The following is a 20,724-nucleotide window of genomic DNA, read 5'->3' as shown; positions in this document are numbered from 1 at the left end:
TTCCCTGCTTAGGTAAGTCCTGAGCTGGGTGAGAGTCTGTAAAAGAACAGTAACACTGGAGAAAAAAATAGAGGAGGATTGCTTGGAAATTCTGAAATGAATTCTGAAAGCTGAAGACTCAAATAACAACAAAAAAAGCAATGAAAGCTGAGAGAGATGGATACTTTTTAGATCTTATACTGAAACTGCCCAAAGTTTGAGGAGAGCAGGGCAGAACAGAGTGAAAACCAGGAACAATAGAAAAATATTGTGAGTACCCATTTTCTCAGGGGATTTCTGAGGGACTGGGCTTGGACATGTCTTTGCTGCAGGCTGTTTTATATCCCTGAGCCAGAGCAGCAATTTGTATGCATGCAGCACTCCTAAAAAGCAAATTTTCTTTAGAAGCAACTTCCACAGGCAATGGAACACAAGATAACATTAGCCTGTGTGCACACAATAGTTTGGTGTATCTGAAAGAGCTACTTAGCAAAAAAACCCAACCTGAATAACCAAACAAAATTTTTTTTAAAATGCTCTTTTTGTCAAGTTTAGGTGTTCAAAGGTGATGTTTTGTGCTTCTATTTAAGGTTAAATACTATTTCTTTGGCTTCTGTTAAATAGGGAATACATGCAGATTACATAGACTCAGGGTTTTCCAGTGCATTCTGTTTAAAGCCATTCCTGAATATCCCTTGCCCATGACAAGAAAATAAATAGATAACTTCTAGCCAGGTTCACCTGAAAGATTCCTTCAAAATGAAATTTCTTGTTTTAACTATCTGGATACTGGAACTCAGCTGTGGGGGGAGGGTGTTTGTTTTGTTTTGTGGTTTTTTGTTTGTTTTGTTTTGTTTCTTTGGTTTTTTTGTGTGGTATTTATTTTTGTGTGTTTTATTTTGGTTTTGTTTTGGGTTTTTTTTTGTTGTTTTTTTTTGTTTGTTTGTTTGGGGGTTTTTGTTTGTTTTTGTTTTGTTTTATGGAAAGGGCATCTATTTTCAGCCAGTTGCCTGATTCGTATGTTGTGCATATACAAAAGTGTACTATGTGTAAGTCAGCACTTGATTTCAAGGCTGTGTAATGAAACTTTTCAATCTTTTTTTCTTTTTCTCACCCACAAAAACAGTTTCTATAGAACAGAAAATGTTATTTTGGCAACTTTCAATAGGTGGAAATGCTGAGGGATGCCCTCCCAAGGCAGTTATTTCATGTGCCTGCATGCCAGGAGATCTTGAAATGTTTTCCAGCTCTTAGAAATTCTACCCTGTTACATTTTTACATTCTTTAGGATGGCAGTGATTAAAATGTTAGAGATGTATTTTCGTTGGCAAAGTACTTTTTTTTTAAAAAAAGTTCTTTGACATCTAAAAAATGTGGTTTTGTGGCGCTCTTCAAATTTGGGCAGCATGATGTATTTCTTCCTGAGTGCCTGTATCTTCTTGGAGGGTTAAGATACAGGAAATATTTATTAGAAATACCTTTTGGCCAAATGCTTAATTTGCAGTCAAAAGCAGAACAAAAAATTACAAAGCACTTACACTGCTTTATAAATAAACAGGAACTCTGAAGCATGAATCTGGACTTTTGGTAGGAAGACCCTTGCTCCTGTGCTGCTGTGGAACCATACAACTCCTTTAGATCCTTAGAAAATGAAATTATTTAATGTTCCAGGCTCAAGCATTGTCCTTTCATTTTCTTAAAACTCCTGGGAAATATTCCTTCTCAGAACAAAATTTATTATTAAGTAAAATTTTAACAACTGCTAAATGGAAATGTTGCACATAATCATTGTGAAAATCTATATTGCTTTCTCATGGAGCTGGTGGATTAAGGGTTGGACTGGAAATGAACAAATAACGAATTATTTTCTCTAAAATTGCATCAGACTCTGTCTTCCCATTGACAAAACTTGCTGGAATAAAATTGTGTATGGTTGTAGAGTTAGCGCTTCTGCCACAGTTGTAATCATGGGGTGCTGGCAGTTTAAGTAACTTCAGATCAAGTTTATTACTGATAATTTATTGCTAATATTACTTCAGATTAGGCTGAAGAATGATTAAAAAAATATTTGTTAAACCTGGTAAAATTAAGGATATGTTTATTGAAAATTGAATATATGCTGTCACTTTGTTTTTTTTTACTTAAAAGAAATATTTTGGCACTACAGGTATAATTTTTTTCTCCACAAATTTAGTATTTTTATTCCAATGTTACTATAAATAGGCAGAGAGAGGGATAAGAATTGCTTTTCTGTAAAGTCCAACATGACTCATTTCTGAAACATGTTTTATTTGCAGTGGCACACTGATTTTTGTGCTTTCTAATTTGGAAATGAAACATTTGTTTTCATACTCTTCCTATTAAAAATCCTATTTTTTAATCCTCAACAAAGGATTAAAAAATATAAAGAAATATAGATATTTTTATTCTTTCAGTGAAAAATCTCTTCAGAATAGTCACGTTCCTGACAACTACTTCTTCATTTGTATGAAGAACTCATATTTTTAAAATAGAAAACTGTTTAGTTTTTTTTTCAAAAGAAGTTCAACCAACTCTTCTACCAGACACAAATTCACTACTTTTAGGAAAAAAAATACTCTTCTGGAGGGTAAACTAGAACAGTGAGCTGTTGAAGTAATTTGAGGCATGTGGGTCCTTTGTTGTGCCCAGCATTTAAAAACCAAACCATGCTTTTTCCTGTGCTTTTCCTGGATGTAGCAAAATCTACACATAGCTCTAATTTCCTTGTACTGCTATGAAAATTATCCTCCTGTAGCTTAATTTATGGCAATATTTATGCTGCAGGCACTTGCATATCGTACACAAAATCAATATAATCATGCCATGAGACTGCATCATAATACATTTCATAGATTACTACCATTTAATATCACAGAATTTTTCTTTAGTGCTGTTGGATTTTTTTTTTCCTTCTGTGGTATAGAAAGGGAAAACTAAGAAAGGAAAGAATTACTAACCAGAAGAGTTATGGATTTCAGTCAACTTAGGGAAAGAAGTGAGGTATTTTGATCTGTAAAAGATAAGTGAATTTCAATCACTTGGATTTACCTGACAGGCTGTTGAAATTAATGACTCCATGAAAACATTTCAGGCTGTCAAAATTAATGCTTAAATTAAGGAGTGTGAATCTGATGGGGGTTTTTTTACAACAAAGGTGTTATTTAAAAAGACAAGGAGTCAAATTCAGCTCTTTTGATTTCAGAAAGAAATTTGCTTACATCTGAATTTGACATTGCACTTGAATCTGTGGGTAGAGTGAAAAGTGATTTTTTTTTTCTTTTGCTGACATAAATGGAGTGTGTTGGTTGTGTTTCCTCCATTTTTAGATGTAATTTCTAATTTAATTATTTTAGCTGTAAGCCATATAAACTGTGCGCCGTTTATACAACTGCTTTTTATCCGCTGTGTAGACGCAGACAAAAAGGCAACAAATAAGATAAATATTCTGCATCCAAAGAGCTGCCATTTGCTGGAGCACTGGAACACAACCTTCTTTTCCTAGTGCCATCTAGAGGAGGCACATTTTTATTTTCCCCAGCCCTTGAAAGGGCAGGAAACACCCAGGAGAAGCTGCAGCGGTGCTCTCCCAGCCCAGGGACTTGAGCCGCCTCCCTGCTCACTCACTGGGGCACTCCCCAATGTTTTGATGTTGTGGTGGTTTCGTGATTGCCACCAATTTCCTGCAGCCAAAACATGAATTTGTCATAACTCCGAGCCCGTGAACAACTAATTGAAATAAATCGGCCGTGACCACTTAGGGCCAATTGCGGCGCTGGGGAAAGGGGTAATGGAACATCATAATTAGGGGCTGTTTCACGGTGCTCACCTGAAATTTTTGCACAGATCGGGGCCTGCTGGGCTGCTTAAGTAAGTATTTGCACGCTAACTAGAGGGATATTTGATCCACCTCGGTGTCAAGAGCTTCCAGGAGTTGAAAAATTCAGGAGGCGGGGAGTCTCGGTTGGGCTGCGGTCGGCGGCTCGGTTCGGGTTTTGTTATCAGCCGCGGCTCCGGAATAAGCAGGAGCTGTCCTCTCGGATTAGCTCTGCCTCAGCAGCTGCCCACTCTGCCTCTCCCTCCTCCCCTGCCCCTTGCTGCAACGGGAAGAGGCCATCTGCAGGTTTCAGCTTGCTTTTCAGGCTTGGATTGTGGGGTGGGAAAAGGGCAATGAGCGCGCTCGTCCTCCCGCAAAATGATCCTTCTCTGCCCTCCTGCCCTTTGTTTTTCACTCTGCGTGCCCTCAATGGATGGATTGCAGAACGGCAAATGTGGAACTAGATAGGCAAAAATGAAATTTGGGCTTTTCTCAGTTGAGAACCAGTGGGATTTATCTCCTCTGTAAATAGCAGAGTGCATTGTAATGATAAAGCTTTTCTAGATGCAAACACAATTGTTAAACACCTGCAAATCCTTGTTTATTTTGCAGGAATTGAGCTTGATGTGTTCTTTCATCTCCCTTGCAATTCAGGGACTACATTGATGAACATGACGTGTATGAAATATTTAAATACAATAATGAAAAGGCCTTGCCTTTGTTTTGGTGCTTTCAACAATGCTAATATATTAATTACCACAATGATTAAGCTTTGGTGGTCTCTTCTTGGTAGAGTTTAGAGCTTATTTTTAATTGTTATTGTTGGCCTCTTGTAATGAGTGGTGTGAGCTTATTACAATGTTCATAGAGTCCAAAAAAATTCTGGAAGAACTAAAGTAGAGACTGACAAAAGCCCCTGCTTCAACAGAAGGGAGATTTTTAAGTTCCCTGAGGTCATCATGCTATGGAATGAGAGGACATTTAAGTCATAGAAGCAATGAACTCTTTCCAGGCTGATTAAAACAATAAGTCTGTCAGGGAAAGTAAAATTTGGAAACAAATTTATCTATGAGACAATTTTGGTTTAAAGTGATATCTGGGCATTCCATGCATTTTATGGTTTGCAATGAAACATAACTTGCATTAGGGATTCTCATGGCAAACAAGTAGAGTGACAGAACAACTTTAGCACAGATGAGAGATCATAAGGATTGATTTTAATTTTAATTTTTTCACATGAGTGCAGTCCAAGTAAAAACCATCTCCTTTAGATCCTGAGGCTGGTGATGAATGCAAAGTTGTAATCTTCCAGTATATTTGTTTTCATCTTTAAAGACAGTATTTATAAAAAGAAAGATGAAATATAAATATGCTGATGTGAGTTTTTGGTAGGGAATAGGCAATATTTTTCTTTTTATTCAGTACAAAATAATACCATTTAAAGACTCTAGCCCACTTTTTGGTGAATAGTTGGGTCTTTTTAAGGGAAAAAACCCCCCTCAAACTCTTAATAATAAATTTAGGACAACTGCAAGGTCACATTAGTTTCAGTAAACCACATTTTATTCTTGGACAGCAAAATGGACAGTCTGAAAAGAAAATCTATAATCAACGGAGTTAATTCAACAAACTAAGCATTGAGACATAATTTGGAGGACACAAAAGCACTCAAAACCTAGACTTAGATATTTTAGTTTCTAACATCCAAATATTTTAAGCCCTAATTATCTGTCTACTATTTAAAAATCAGGCCTTGTTGTAGGGTTCATAAAAATATTTAAGAAATGTAAAAAATAGAAGGAAGAAATTGACATCTTCTTTATGATGTTACATAATATTCTAAAAATTTTTCTACAGGTGGAGTTCTTCCTGCTGTTCTTACTCAGAAAAGTAACATCTCTTGAAAGCTGGGTTGGAGATGCCAAAACAGGAAAACAACTTGGATTTGAGGAAGGAGTAAAAGGTATATTAAATACTTTTTAAAAAGCCACAAAACAAAGTAAATTGCCCTGGAAGTTGATCTATTGCTCATGTATATTATGGTTGTTTAAAATGAAAAGGCAGGAGACCCTTAATACACCGTGAAAGCTTTGGACTTGGCTTGATGCAATTATTGGTGTTCTAAAATGTATTTGCTTTCAGGATAGCCCATGCAGCAGGCTGGAGAACCATCAGTCATTTATTACCACAGTAATGCTTTGCTGTGACTTTGTTCCTGCGACTTCTGAACCCACCTGGAATGATCTGGAGGCTGATTTAAATCCGGTTCCATTCATTTTGATTTTGTTCTTGTAGCCCCTTTTCTATTTCATTTTTTTAAATCAAAAATACATGACATGAAAAATGGATTCTCGAGTCTTTGAACTAATCCAAATGCTTTGTTTAATCTCCTAATTAGTGTTTTTCTTTTTTTTTATATTGCATGTGCTAATGGTGTTTAAGGGTGGGGGTTTATTTGGAAAAGCAAGGCAAATAATGTAGAGTGGCATGCCTGCCTTGCTGAACTCTCCCTGGTTTACTGCATTATTAAATATTGCATAAATTATTCAATGTCCTTTATATCAAACAAATATTTTTTTGCAAGCGGGATTGTGTGAACAAACGGGTGTTAAAGCAAAACCCCCAGACAGAAATGAAATTATGCTTCCTTTTCATTCCTTCTAAAAAACCAATGCTCTCCTCCTCCTTTTATTTTTTGTTTTGTTTGGTTTTTTAATATCACTCAGACAGTGGGAAGAAAAAAACAGTGACAATGATGTGAACTGCTCACTTTTTGTGTGATATTAAAATATTCCCTTTCTGAGGCAGCCAGAACGTGACATTCAGTGCAAAGGGAAAGGCAGAGGCAGCACATGGGCTGGACTGCCCTCAGTGGCAGCTGAGTTTCTCTCACCCTGCTGCTTTTGGTGTTTTGGAAGCCACTTAGCAGTGAAGCCTGATGGAATGGCAGCAAAATCTGCTGCAGAGGAGAGAAGGCTTGCTGGGGGAAGCAGAAAACACAACACACAAAGTGGATGGATTCAATGGATCCAACCACAAGCGTCTAAAAGCCAAAGACCGCTTCATTTAAAAAAAAAAAAAAAATTTGCTTTTTAATCTCTTTGTGAAGGGTACCTCAGGCACCTTCCATGTGTGAAAAGTCCTGTTATATGCAGGAAGATTACAATTTTGGGATCTTATTTGCATGTGCAAAAATACCAGCTGGTTCAGGGCCCCCCAAAAGAGGCTCTTGGGGAGGCAAATGGAGATGGAGGAAAAAGCCACGGGATGGGAAAAAATTGCTTTAAATGCACAGTGGAGGTGGCTGGGAGGGGGAAGGGTTTTCTGGTTTGTTTTGCTTTTTTTGAACAAAGGGGAAGGTTCCCTGTACGAGCACTTGTTCTGAACGTTGCGTGGTCAGATTAGCCATGCTGCTCTGAGCAGTTTAAGGAGGTCTGGGAACTCAGAATTCCCTTCCTCTGCCTCCCCACCCACGGCCACAGCCAGGAGCTGAGCTAAATAGCAGAGAAGTGAGGACCCAGGCAGGAATAAAGGCCCCTAATTGTAGGATGAGGAGTTGGGAATACATTGCTGAGGTTGGTGCATCTTTCCCTTTGGAATAATGGAAATGTGTAGGAAGGGGGAACTGGGCTGGAGAGTGAGAGGTCAGGGAGAAGGGAAGCTCCAGGCTTCATTCCTCAATTTTGTTCTTCAGCTTCTCACAAATAAAGGGGTCAGTGGAGGGAATTCCCATGCCTGCTCTCTGGAGAGCTGGGGAGGAAGCAAGGATTTATTGAGTGTCTCTTTCTGTCGCTTACTTTTTCTTTGCAGAGATGTTTGTGTTACAAAGGGCAAAGCTCTGTTTGTGCAAAGGAGTTTACAGGTTCACTGCTAGGTACAGAGACAATCTGATTTTTATTTTGGTTTATTTTTTTGGGCAGGGGAGGGATTTGCCTTGAGCAAATGATGGTTGTGTTATAAAAAAGAAGGAAATGACAACTCTTAAAATTGTGAACTACTGATACAGAATCTGGTTCTCCAAATATTATTTGGTTTGGATAGTGACAGGAAAATGGAAAAATATATTGGAAATGAATTTGCCCTGTTTCCTTGTGCCTGTGTCCATTTTGCTCTGCTTTTTCCTTGAGGATGCCTGGATTCAGTTTGTTTTTAGGCTGTGAAAACACGTGGGGTGGGTTCTGTCACTTGGCCTCAGCCTGCCCTGCCCTGCACGTGATATTATGGAAACCTTGGAGAGCAGCATCTCTTTTAGTGGTGCCCAAAGGTGAAAATGAAGTGGGGTTGACACATCAGAGGCTGCTCCCTCCTCTGCAGTTTTTCCAGTTGCATCTTGGAAAAATAAATACTCGAGTGCCATGCACTATTTGATTTCTGAGCAAGGGGCTGGCTGGAGTTGCTGTTATCAACAAAGTCAGGCTGTACAAAGGGAAGTGTTTATAATTATTTACTCTGCTGCAGCAGCATCCACAGGGTGTGAGCAGGAAGGGGCACCCTCTGTGCTTCGAGTCGTGTAAACAGAGGAAATCATACTTCTGGCTACTGGGAGGTTTATAGCCTTAAACCCTGTTTTTTTTCTTTAATGCTAAATCTAAGCCATAATCAGCCTTTTCTCTAGCAGAGGATTTTTCTTTTCATGAAAACTGAAATGCTTGCATTGCATCAGCCAGAGAAGTTTTAAAATATTGGATTCCTCTTTGTGGGATGTGAGATAATGTGGGGCAATATGGAAGGGTGCAAAATGAAGGGATCGGGGGCAGGATTTTAAAACATCATGAAAAGATGCTGCTTAGGAACTTAACGATATTTCACTTTCATGGACATTGTTCAACACATAAAAAACGAAATAATTTGTGTTAGATTGCTAACTGGACAGTGTTGGACCTCCACTGTGCGAAATGTACTCAGAGAATTATTTTGTGTGTTTGCTCTCAAATCACTCTTGCTCTGGTCTTGAAATTCCCTCTGTTTCTAATGATCTCCAGTAGAGCCTTATTTGATATCCAAGAAGAAGATAATCATATTAAAGGCTACATAGAGGAGCAGAAATTTTTTCCAATTTTTAATTTTTTTAAAGTTATGTAGTGTACTTTTTCTGGAAAATTTGCACTGCAAGTTGTATTTAATTTTTTTGAGCTATACAAAATTTTAGGTTTTGTCCTTTATGGATTAATTACCACAGTTACTTTATAATTTTCTTATAGATGATACTTTTTTCAAAGAATACACTGGTTTAGGACTATATTTTAAAATATATAGTTAAGACATATTATAAAATTTCTGGTATCTAGTATTGTTATTGAGATATACTGCAGAATTTTTTTTATTGTAAATCTCACTGGGTACACTTTTCATATTGAAGTATTACTACAGGTTTCCTTTCTAAATACACAATGTTAAATTTCCATAATAACAATTAATAGTTCTTCCTTTTTTTAAAATATTTTTTTTAATTTGTATTTTAAATTTTGACATTTGCTAGGTTTGTTACTTGAGAATGTGAAAGTTCAGTGTCTGATTGTTTTCGCTGTGTTTTAAAAGGATTATATCCTAAATGAGATCATATCTCACGTGGGGGGTTTTGTGTTATACAAAAAGAAGGAAAGGAGGACTCTTAAAATTGTAAGCTACTGATACAGAACCTGGTTCTTCAAATATTGTTTAGTTTGGATAGTGACGTGAAAATGGGAAAATACATTAGAAATGAATTCGTCTTTATCATATAGCACATTTCTTTTAATAATTTTTTACTGGTCCGTGTTGCTGTTTATTATTTAATATGTAGCATCTCTTTTATAATTTTCTAGCATGCTTTTCTTTATAGAAATTCAGTGTATTTTAGATTTGTCCTGACGACCAAGGGGGAATAAGAAATAATCTTCAGGAATTTCTTATAATTACATTATATCCACATGAGCACCAAAAGAATTTAGCATGATTAATGCTATTATAAGGTATAGAAGGGTCAGGAACAATAGTTTGCTCCTGTTCCAAAAAGAATTAAGCACTTGCACCAGAAGAAATCCAAGAATTCAAACTAGTTTTTTAATAAATATATAGCTGAGAAAATAGAAATAGTAACTGTTTTATTAAATACTTGTGAGAAACTTAATAGAAAATACTGACAAGTGTGATTTAGTTTTGCTGTGGATGTGAGCTGATAAGTGAAATAAACTTGCAGAGAATTAAAGGAAGCATTTTCTTCTCTGTTTTTAATGTTAAATAAAGTGACTCAGCATTTACTCCACTTTTAAATCAGAACTTATCAGCCCACAATCAAATAATGCTACTTGTATTTCAAATAATATATTTTTTGGTAATCTCCTGGATTTATCCTGGCTCTGGGAAGGTGGAATGGAGTCTATTGCTACCCCTCTTTATACCCTTTGTATGCAAATAGAGGGATGATCAGTATTAAAAAACCTTGTGTTAGAAAATCCCCAAACAGCAGCAATCTCACAAAAATTATGTGTGGCAATGCAATCCTCAGCAGCATTTAGGACAAAGTGAACAAAGTTGCAGTTTTCCTTGTGAAATTCTGGTTCTAGCCCTGATTTTTACCCCTCTAAGAGAGGTTGCCAAGGTCAGAGCTACATTAAGCACCAGTCTAAGCATTCTCTTAATGTGTTGGTCCTGATTAGGAGCAGCACATCAGGATAATTTGTTTTAGTAGGCATTGGAGTTTGTCCCCCAGTGCGTTTCGTCTGCAGCTTTGTGTGCAAAGAAAAATAAATGTTATTTTATAAGTAAATGTTGTATGAAGGAAAATAAATGCTATTCTGTGATGCTGTGGAGGGAAATACCTTGTATTGCTTTGGTTGCCCTTGATCCATGGGCTCTGTAATTATCATTAAGAGATTGTTTGTTTGTGGGTTTATATTTTTAATAGAGAAAATGTTTAAATAGGTATTTCTTTTTCACAGTTAACACACTGAAGTAGGTTCATTCTGTGTTTTCCTGGTGGGGGGAAGAATAGTGAATTTCATTATATTTAACTATTCACTTAAGTGTGATTTCATCTAATTGCTGGGGTGATTAGTATACCTGGCTTTTATAACACCATAAAATGAAATATTGTGACTGAGACTGTATTTTTAACTCTGGTTTATTCGCTTCACTAACAATTAGAAGCTGAGTTCTTTGTCGCTCATTTAGCTTTACTGCTAGCTAAGGAACTGAGGGGAATTTGCTTTGTAGTAGCTGTGAAACATAGCTAGGATTATTTCCTTGTGTGATGGGAAATCTCTTTATAAGCCATTTTTAGTTAATGGTAGCCAAACAACTGTGAAAATAATAACTGGATTTTGCTATCATTGTGATTAAGCAAAACTTGATGTATTATGCTGATATTTCTTTTTTGTACAATCTTGATGTTGTTTGTTGACGATATTTGCTTCCCCCTATTGTCTAATAGCTCTTGTATTTACACTTGCAGTTTTCTCCATTATGATATGATGTTAAAAATTCCTTCCTTTTAAAAAAATTGTTTAAATATCTGGCATGGACATGGAAGGGTCTGGGAGGATGGATGAGATTTGACCTGGGGTTCCAGCAGGGCATGGGGAGAAGAGAAGGGAATGTGGGACACTTTTGGAACTTGGAGAGCACTCAGTCATGTTTTTAACCTGCTCCCTTGAGAAACCCAGCAGGAGAAAGTCATCTTTGGATACTCATTGCTTAGCAAATTACCTGCATATTTCTGGGTCTGCAGATGGAAGCCAGGCTGAATTTTTGCGTTTCAAGAGGCTGTGCAGGGAGGTTGCTGCTGGAATGGTGCAGGGGAGTGCTGATTTTCCTACATTTGAAACAGTGTGCTGAACTCTGAGTTTGGTAAATACTGCTTTCTATTCCATGCATTTTGCCGAGTGCATCTCCTTCTGAGAACACCCTTGGGTTTTATATTTAGGTGAGGAATTTATTTCTTTCCAAGTTTCGTTAGCTGGATGTACCAATAATTTCGTAGGTGCAGTATATGCATTAAATTAGTTTTGCCTGGCAGTTTGAAAAGCATTGGTTTAATATAGAAGAGCCAAATAATGATAATTTTCTCTTTTCTGCCTCAGAAAAGGGTGGTAGATGCAGACAGAGGAGATGAGCATGTACCTGATGGTCTCTGCAAGTCAACTGCTCTTTAGATAAATATGAAAAGCGACAGCTTTGTTAGGGCCACAAATCACACATCAACTTTGCTCAGTTGTCCCTGACCCTTCAATTTGTTAATTTTTTGCTGGAAGCAAAGGAGCTGGGAGCTGTGTGAGGGTGAGGGGGTTTGCTGTCTGTCGCCTGCACACCTCCACTTTGGATGGTGCATTTGCTGCGTGCCTGAGGCTCCTGCATATTTAAAGGCTGGGTATTCAGGGATTTTCTGTCGTGCTTCTCCTTGCTGCTCTCATCACGCAACCACAGCAGAGCAGCCCACACAGCCAGACAAGGCTGGGGCTCTCCTCCCTTTGTATTTTATTTTGTTTTCCCCTTCACCAAAGCTTGGCTGTTGTCACATGTTTGGGAGGAGGAAAAGTTGCCAGGCTGAGTGTGCAGTTCTATAAATCAGGTGTCTGTGCAGTGTTTGCCTGTTGGCACGCACAAGGAGTTGGGCTTAAAGGCACAATGCTCCTTTTCACTCCAGGAAAAGGTGAGGGCAGGCACATGAAAGTCAGAACAGTGCTGAAAATCACTGCCAGGAGCAGGCAAAGAAAAAAAATGAAAACTAGAATTAACATTCAAGCAAAACCACAATTACCAAGTGACTTGTGAGGCATCAGTTGGTTAAAATTTAGTGCTTATATTTGACATTTAAATATGTTTTAAATGGAAAATTGAATTTCTTTTCCAAGAAAAGCTGGGGAAAATGACAGTGACACTGAGTGGTACATGGCATCACTTAATTAGCTCTTCATTGTACATTTGCTGCCCTGCTTCTTGAATAGTCTTTCTAATGAAATTCAAAGTCTGATATAATTAATTAAAAACGTGCTGTACCTATTTTGTTTCATAACCATGGCAGCTCCCATCATCTTTCACCAGAGAATAGGAGTAGCTTTAGTGGTAGAATAAGAGAATAAGGGATCAGCTGAATGTGTCAGGAAACAGAAATATTCTGCTGCACAACTCAAGTTGGATGAAAAAAAGAGATTCCCCCTTCTGATGATTCTCTGGCCCTTGTTTTCAGTTTAGGTAACCTTAATTTTCTTTTTCAAACGAATGTAACTGAATTAGAAGAAAGAAAATTTCTCTGGCCTTTTTTTTCTCCCCAGTGTGAAATCCTTAATCCCATTTTAAATACCAGCATCATTAATGGCAGTTAATAGGATGTGTACTTTGATACAGGAAAAAACCCAGACATTTAGGGATTGGTATCACACTTGTGGCGTTCTGTGTTGTAAATTATTTGCAGATGAGGTTAATTGAGCCATCTCAGTCCAGAGCTTTAATTCTGACATGAAGGTCACAAATTGAGTCATAAACCTGTGCAGTAATAATCAGCACATAGCCTTTAAAGGGTATCCCTGGTGAAACTCAGTGTGAAATTAACAGTTGCATTTCTCAACGCTTGCTCTGAATTAACATCTACGCCATGGTGTAGCTTTTAGTATTTAAAATATTGTTTTAGTAGAAAAGCATACATATTTTTATTTATTATCAGATATGCTAATTTACAGTAGATTATTTTTTTCAGTGTTTCATTTTAGAAAAAAAAATTGTTGGATTATTATAGAATTTTCTCAGATGGAATTGCTAATTTCAAAATGATAAAAAAAAACTTTAGAGAATTAAAAGAGGGAATTTTGTTAATTTTCCTTGATTTACTAAAAAAGTCAATTACTATGACTTTATTTTTTTATTAAAAAAAAGTCATAGTAGTTGCAGCAATGGATGTAAATGAAGCTGATTTTGATAGTTTCCCATATGAAACTGGTTTTAATGTCACTCCCACCATGAAAATTTGTGATGTATTTGTGGCTTTGAAAAAATGAGAAATGTATGTCCTACAATTCAAAATAGGAAACAAAAGAAGTAGAGAGTAATGGGAAGCAATTCATAAGTCTTACCAAATATGTTTCACTTTAGAAATACTTTATGAGTCCCTCACAATATTCAAGTTGATCTAATTTGAGCTATAAAATATTTAGAGTTTCTGAGAGTTGAGGGGGAAATATGTATCTCTTAACTCAAATGATCTCATTTCATTGAATTATGGAGAATAGAATATAAGAAGCGCAGGTTGAATATCATTTCACTTGAACAGTGAGAAGGCCCAGCAAAAAGAAACATGAATTTGTGATCTTGTAATATCTGTTTCACCTAGAAACATTTTGTAAGTGCTGTGAAATCCATTCAAGCATCACGACTTAACGAAATGAAGTTTATAGACAAAAGTTAAACTCTGAATATAGTTCACATATATAGGAAATATGAAGTGTTACTCTCTAGCCCAGCAAATATCTGTGGAGAAAAGTGTGCTTTTAATTCTGTTTTACTTGTGGAAAAACCCCAATCCTTGAATCTGCAGGAAAAAGACTATTACCCTATTGTGGCTTTTTTCAGTGCAAGGTTAGAGAAATTAAAAGCAATGGATGACACTTTTCGTTAGAAAAGTATGAAACCTCTGGTTGTGTAGCACAAAGGATGTTGGCTGATCAGTTATTCTGCATTTCAAAATGGGTTTAAATGAGATTAGAAATCCAGACTATGCAAGAGATTTCCAAATCCAGAAGGAAGAAAACATGCTGATGAGATAATAGGAAGTATTCATAAAAGCTTACCTGCAGTGCAAATTCACTTTTCAAACAAATCCTCCCACAAAAGTACTTTTGGCCATGTGGTTTTGACCTGTAATGCCCAAATTTTATCAGGCTACCTGGTAATTTGGAAATAATCCAAATCTTTTGAGGAAAAATATGAATAAATATTAAATCTGTGAAGTGATATAAATAGGAAATTGTTGAGATTTTTGGTGGGGATGGGTATGTTTTGTTTAAGTCTAATTCCATTCTTTAAGACACAGTGTAAAGCAGAATAAGTCTGATTCCTGTAGGGTCTTGGTGATACAGAAATATGTGGAGAGAGAGAGAGTTCCTCTGTTTAGCATACTGAATATTTTTCTACAATATTTTTCTGGTTTTATGCTATTTCACTTGACATTTAAAAATTATGTTTTGAAATTGCTAATTATTTCATTCCAAAGGGGCAACTTAAAAACTTAAACTGGAAATCATACATGATTTTAAATTAGCCTAACAACCACAGTTTCTTTTTGTTTTGTGGTTTAGTTTGGGCTTCTTTGACAAGTCTAGTAATAAGTCCTGTTAAGTGTGGAATAAATCTATAGGATTTATATATTTTATATATATATTTATATATTTTTTGTGCTCAAAATGAGGCACAAAAGCAGGTTTGATTTCCATAATGAAATTAATTTCATAGCTATGCATTTGTGGCAATAGCTGTAGCAGATACCCAGGCACTTTTTCCCAGAAAGAGAGAAAGAGTCATGAATATCATAAAAGAGAAAGGTAATTTTTTTTCACTTTTTGGCTTTCACTTTTTCTGAAGATGAAATATATTTTTGATGTGTACATCTCCAGATACCATGTTAAAGGAATTTTTTTCAAGAAGTTATTCTGTGAAAATTATGATCTTTTAGTTAAGAGCAAAATTATTTGTGAAAAACAGTTTCAATCAGTGTGGAATGGATTTTTTTTAATTCAGCTCAGAGGTGTTGTGGTTAAAAACCAGACCAAACAAGAGGTCTGACAGAACAATAGATCACATTCAGGATGAACACAGAAGCATAAATTCAGATCTGTGAGGAAGAGCAATTGCTCCAAGAAATGTTGAATTGTTGCTGACCAGACGTTATCAAAAGTAACACAAAAATGGTGTTGATGGCTTTGGCTTCCTCCTGGACAAGAAGGAAGCTTGTCACACTCCTGGGCCCTTCTGTGGGAGTGGGTGAATCCATGGGGTTCGTGAGAAGAATCTCCCCTGTTGGGAGCTGGGGACAGCTGCCTCCAGCGGTAGGGACAGCGGGGGGATGTAGGGGCAACACAAACTGGGGTATTTCCCACAGCAAACCTTCCTTCCCCCAGCTTTGCCTTGGCAGTGAGATGTCATTCATAGCTGAGTCTGCACCAATTGTGCTTTTATGAGCAATTCAATAATTAACAATGTTGACATCTAAATTATATCTGCTTGGCATCTGAGTTAACCCCTTACTGAGACCTCCGGGAAAATTCCACATCTCGGAGCCAATCCTTGAGACCTGGGCTGACATTTCTGCTGCAGTTCTGTGGTTCCACATCCATGTTTGCTTTCCTGCTGTTACACCTGGATATTTAGGCCTTGATTCTGCAATTAATTTAACACTTTGATGCAATCCAGTGAGATGCTTTAGTATCAAAGTCCATGACACCGTTTTTGCACTTGAAGGGAAATGTGTCCTAAAGCAAAATGCTAACTGGATCAGCTTCCTCGCTGGCTTTTTGCTCCTTTCTTCCTGAGTAAAATCAAATTAGATTTTCCACATGAGTCAGTGTCTGTTTGAGAAATGTACTTAAGCTATTTGTTTAACTCTAGTTAATACCAGAAAGTTTTGGGTTGAGTGATGTTTGTTTGTTTGTGGTGGTTTTAATAATTTTTCCCCCTAGTTTTTAAACAGAAGAGTTGAAGTTTATTTATGTAATATACAGCAAGCACAGCATCCCTTTGTATTTCAATGGGCTGTCATTCATACAGATTTTATAATACCAAAAACCTCAGAGCTCAGGAATCAAGTGATGGTTGTGTATCAGCTCACTTGCTTTTTGCATCTCCTTAACTGATGAAAGTAATGTCATCTCTGTTGTTTCAAGGCATCTTAAACACTAAGAATAATGTTGGGATCAAATCAAACCATAGTTTGCCCCTCAATAGGAGTTTAAAGAAGAGAAATCTTTCCCCCAGCTTTTCCTTGGCATTTATCTCAGCAGTGCAGGCTCTAATCAGGAAATAAACTCAGATCCAATTAGCTTTATCACTTAATTACAGATGAATTCTTGGATTTATGCTTTACTGACCTCACTGCCATTGAAATGAAATTATTTAACTTCTGGGAAAAAAAATCTCTGAAAATCCACACCTCTCCTTTCATCAAATGGTCCTCTTTGATGCTGGCAACCAGTTGCTTGTTTGACTGCAGAAATCACAATATTATAACCATGCTTGGGCAGATGCTGCTTTAGTCAGCTCCAGGGATACAGTTCTCCAGTCACTGCCTGTTTTCCTGCCTCTCAAATCCATATCTGTGGACATTTTCTCTGTTCCCTTGAATTCTGACAAACTAACCTTGTGTTCTAAAGCCAGCTTCCCAGGAGATGCTTTTTTGGGCTTGTGTCCTAAGGAAACAAAGTTTGTTGAGTTGTTTTCTCAGTCTCATCCTCTCTCTCTTTTCTTCCCTCCCAAAATATTTTGAAATTCATTCCCCTGCTTTAAATTAAGTTTAAAATGAAACTGAAGACTCAAAGATTATAAAAGTTCAGTAAGCTTGCTAAGAGATGTCCAGTGGTAAGAGAAAATACCCCAAATTATGCTTCAGTTGAGGAAGAATAGACTGAACAGAGTGCCCAGGTGCTCTGATTGTTTTATCATTGTTTTATTGTATTTGTCTTGGCCAGTGAGGGAAAGAGGCCACAAAAAAAATTTCAGAAAAAGCAATTTAGTGGCTTCTGTTTGGGGAATTAACCAGCCATGCTCCAGTCCCAACCATTTTGTTCTCAGAACGATGCAATCAGTGTGGAAAAGTTTCTCATGCTGGGATGGACTCCCTCCAGGAGATCTCAGATTTTTATTTTTTTTTTCTCATGGATTGTGCTTGATATAAAACCTTTACTTTATACTGGTGAGTGGGGGAAAGCAAGTTGAGCAGTCTGAGGGTGGTCCCTCCAGAACAGGCAGCAAAGCATCTGCATTTTAGGGGAAAAATCCTGGATATTTCCACTTAAAAGGTGTTTCACTGAAATCTGTGCACCAGCAGGAGATAACAGCTCCATGTCTTCCCTTCTCATTTAATTCTATAATTTAAATTTTGTGGGTTTTTTTCCTTACAGAATTCCTCATGCTTGCTAATTTCTCTATCAATTTCCACTTTCATTTGTCTTTTATGCGGGACTTTATGACTGTGGGATTTTGACTGTGTACTCACAGTATTATTTCTCAAAATATTGATAGAAGCCTTATAGAGAATATGCTATTTGTGTGTTGATTGGATTCCTGGGATTTCTTTTTTTTTCGTGTTTTGATTTTCTTGGTCTTGTTTTTTTTTTTTTCATCTGGCAGTACTAAAGTTTGTTCAAAATTTGTAGAGCTCAATTGTTTTTTAAATCCATCTGTATAGTTATCACCTCTCATAGGTGTGATGTTATTTATGTGTGATATTTTAGTTTTACTGTGAAGGTTTTGTTTGGGTGTCTCTCATTATTTGGGGAGGTAGAGCAAAGGAATAAAAAAGGAAAGCTGTACACAATTCTTTGCTTACAAACTGCTTTTGTTTTCATAATTATTCTGGAATCATGGATGCACTCCAGGGTAGATTAGCATCTGCTAGTGAGAGTTTAGGAGAATTAACCTTGTCATGATTGATTAGAGAACAGTCTCTCAAATTCAATCACATTTGACCACCAGTTTTTTTGTTTGCTGTCGAAGCTGTGATTTTTAAGCTTGGATTGAGACCCAGCAGTGCCTGGCTGTTAATCCAGGCTGTCCTGCTCCCCAGGCTTGACCTCCTGCTCCTTCCCATTGTCCTCCTTTCCTCCTCCTCGGCACACGAGTGACACTACTTACCTTTCCTGACATGTGCTGCTGTGGTCAATTAAGATTTGTAACCCCTCTGAAATATTTCACTGACAGGATCTGGGGAAGCAGAGATGCTGTTTTTTCCAGCCTTGCATCCACAAACTCTGCCGTTTAAAAGCCAGCATTTAATTGAGTTTTTCTTGCATCTTTTAGACTGGTTCAAACAGCTCAGATCCTTGATTTCAATATTCTAACTGGTTATTTTGTTAGGCTTTGAGTGCTACTAAGAAGGTAACTTCAAATGCCATTTATTTTGCTGAATTCAGTGGGAGAAGAGCTGTGGTACTACATGATTTGTATATTTTAAAGGAATATATCGTACAGCAAAAAAAAGTGTTTATCCCACTTAAATTTAGGGCCAGTGCTGTGTCAGCTTGTGCTTTGCTGCTGATCCACCCTCCTTTTGTATTTGTCACAAATACTTAAATAATTTCTGCTCTTCTCCAGCATTTGAACAGGTCCATCTTTCCCCTGCAGGATATTTTATTAATTGCAGTTGTCCCTCGATTATTACAATGTATTCAGTGTGCTCATCTTTCAGGACTTCAAAGTTTCTCTGCCAGGTGTTGTAGCCAGCCCTGAGAAGAGTCTGTCCTTGGTGCTGTGGAAATGGGAGCAAACTTTTTGATTTTGTTATTGTTGGTGCTTCAGGAAAAGGTGTTGAACGTAAATTCAGGCCAAAATAGGTGTGAGAGGGCTGAGGGAGGGAGGAGCAAGCTGGGGTGAATAATTCACTGGGCAATTAAGAGATTCTGAGGGCTGAAAGATGAGTCAACACCGTGAGCTGTTTTCCTTAGGCTTGGAGAGAAGCACCTGTGAGCTCTGGCGCCGTTCCTGACCAGGTCATGTTTGTCCTGCTGCTGCCCCATCCAGCCTGCAGTTATTTAATCCAGTTTAGAGAGAGGAAGTGAAATGTTTTAGCTGGTTTCCTAAGGAAATGAGGCTTAAGCAGTCACTCCACGTGCCAAATTTGACAGAATTTTATGGAAGTCAGCATCTGGGATCAGAAGAGAGAATAAGTTAATGTTGGCGCTGGGCAGAAACAAGGCAGTGGTCATGAGGATGCACAGAGCTGGACTGGTCACAACATGTTCTGTTCCTTGCCGAGGGAGTCAAAAAACCTAAAATTTTGTGCAGTAGTGGAAAGAAAGCTGAGTATTGAAGAGTAAAAAAGCAGGAGGGAAGGAGCTGGGGTTATGACGATCACAGAAAGGATGAGATGAGGCAGAAAACCACAGGGTTAGGCTAGGAGATGTATAAAAGGTGTAAAGGCATTGTGGTGGGCGTGACAGAAGACCTGAGCAAACAGAACTCTGTTGAAAACAAATTTTCCACATTCTGCAGCAATGTTTTTAAATCCTGAGACAGCATGAAAGGACAGGGGGAAAAAATCAATATTAGCTGAAAGGAAAAGTTTTTTCTTGATGATACTAAGGCCAGTTACTTGTAGGAGCATGGGTTCAAGATGCTTGAGGTCTGTTTCCAAGTTACCGTGGCATCTGATTCAAGCAACTCCTCCATAACTGGAAAACTGAATCACCTGCAATTTTAGATTGGTCCATTTTATTTGTGAACTTGATCTCTCTTCTCCCAAGCACCATCTGCTGCAGGATCATACTGATGTACACCTCACTGCATTTCAGGGAGATGAGGAATTTGGCATGAGGCCGTGAGGGGAGATTGGAAAAAGAATGCAGGAGTGCAAAGGGGACCATGAACAAGTCACGTGTGATGAAATAATGCTGCCCTGGTAAATAGAGATGGCTTAAAGAAGTGAGAAGCCAGAGCTTCAAGCAGCAGAAATAGTCCATGTGAGGTAGGGGAAGGAAAGATGAGGATTTCTTGGATGGAGAGGGAGCAAGAGAGGGAATTCTGGCAGCACAGGCAGGCTTGAGTGGGTAATTGAAATGCACTGCTGAGCACACAGAACCAGCCAGGGGATGAGGCTGAGCTCTCTGTTGTTCTGTTTTCTTGTGAGGTGACAGAAACAAATCTATTGAAGTCAGAGAACATGTTTAAGTGCCTTTTGAATATTTTTCTGTTAATGACTCTCCTGGCAGTCCTTCAAAATCCATAAGCTTGTT

General features: G+C 37.7%; 1 long non-coding RNA gene across 1 annotated transcript in view; it reads left to right on the top strand.

Annotated features, from left to right (window-relative positions):
- Positions 1-5,669: 5,669 nt before the first annotated feature.
- LOC134415264 (uncharacterized) overlaps positions 5,670-20,724 on the top strand; it is a 33,177-nt gene continuing 18,122 nt past the window's right edge. Inside the window, exon 1 of the long non-coding RNA XR_010026992.1 lies at positions 5,670-5,777. This is a non-coding gene — a long non-coding RNA (uncharacterized LOC134415264). The remainder of the gene's footprint in view (positions 5,778-20,724) is intronic.

This window comes from Melospiza melodia, chromosome 2, assembly GCF_035770615.1.
Source record: "Melospiza melodia melodia isolate bMelMel2 chromosome 2, bMelMel2.pri, whole genome shotgun sequence".
Taxonomy (NCBI): Eukaryota; Metazoa; Chordata; class Aves; order Passeriformes; family Passerellidae; genus Melospiza; species Melospiza melodia.
This window is presented reverse-complemented; position numbering and strand designations above follow the sequence as displayed.